This window comes from Notamacropus eugenii, chromosome 1 (genome assembly GCF_028372415.1).
Source record: "Notamacropus eugenii isolate mMacEug1 chromosome 1, mMacEug1.pri_v2, whole genome shotgun sequence".
NCBI classification, from domain to species: Eukaryota; Metazoa; Chordata; class Mammalia; order Diprotodontia; family Macropodidae; genus Notamacropus; species Notamacropus eugenii.
The window spans coordinates 62,246,749-62,248,096 of NC_092872.1; the positions used below are offsets into that span (position 1 = coordinate 62,246,749).

At 38.1% G+C, this 1,348-nt stretch overlaps 1 pseudogene; it reads right to left on the reverse strand.

Annotated features, from left to right (window-relative positions):
* Window positions 1–217: 217 nt before the first annotated feature.
* Window positions 218–919, reverse strand: LOC140502489 (olfactory receptor 13D1-like; annotated as a pseudogene).
* Between the last annotated feature and the right edge of the window lie 429 nt (window positions 920–1,348).

The following is a 1,348-nucleotide window of genomic DNA, read 5'->3' on the forward strand; positions in this document are numbered from 1 at the left end:
TTGTATTTCAAATAAGATATATGTATATCCTATGGAAAGGAGTAGGATTGCACATTACATTTTGTAGCCACACTGATACACTTAATAATAAGTAGAATGATGTTATTTTTTAATGCCAAGGACAGCATCCAGGAAACAAAACCATGCTACTAGTCTCAGTATTTCATGTTCTTTTCATGTTTAAGTTTCTGTTCAGCCCCTTTCACCTCCTTCTTCCTTAGGCTGTGGATAATAGGTTCAGCATTGGAGTGATGATCCCATGGGGCATACCAATGAGATGTCTTTATGTCCTTGGACTTGGGCTTCATGTACATGAAAAGGGCTGAGCCACTAAACAAGATCATCACAGACAGGTGGGCTGAGCAGGTGGAAAAGGCCTTCTTCCTCCTTTCACTAGAGCTGATTCTCAGAAAGGTGGAGAGGATGAAGATATAGAAGAAGAAAATGATTAGTAGAGGCATAATTAAGAAAACAATACCTCCTATCATAATGATAAACACATTGAGGGAGCTGTCTCCACAGATAAGCTTGAGAAGGGCCAGGATTTCACAGGTAAGGTGATCAATTGTGTTCCCACAGAAAGGCATCATCATGTCAAGCACAGTTTGTGCCAAAGAGTTCAGACATCGTATAATCTAGGTCCAAGCAGCCATATGCACACAGAGTCCCTTGTTCATTAGGATGGTGTATCTTAGGGGATTGCAGATGGCAGCAAGAAAGCTGTAGGCCAATCTCATTCAATCATTCAATGAGGGAGATGGATTTTCTCTCAGACAAATTTTATCAGCATTTGAGGGACAGAGTAGAGTGCGTAGCAGATATCCAGAAAGGAAAGGTTCCCAAGGAAAAAGTACATAAGAGTGTACAGGATGCTGATGATGAGGAGGATGTAGTTTCTCAACAGGTTCACCAGGTTCATCACCAGGCAGAGAACATAAAGAACTAGTAGAAGGCTTGAGTAATGAGAAAGTCCAACCAGAAAAAAGTGTCACTGCTGTGGAATTTTCCTTTTCCTTGCCATTTGATCTATGTCACCTTAAGGATTTAGGGAAGGACACAGTTCAAAGAAGTTGAAATTGTTTATAACAGTGAATAGTAGTAACATTCGTAATGAAATTCATACTTTGAAATATTTTTCCCTTTTCCAGTGTAATTTTTTTTTGCTATGATTTGCATTAGTAAGTACAAGTGTTTAAATATATGTAATGGAATAAACAAAGAAAATGATAAAAGCACTCATGTAGCGAGAATAGAAAAATGATAAGGTAGCTATGTTCTAGAAACTTCTTCAACTTCTGACAAATTTCAAAAAAAGAAGTTATCGGCTAGATATTGAATGATTGCTGAA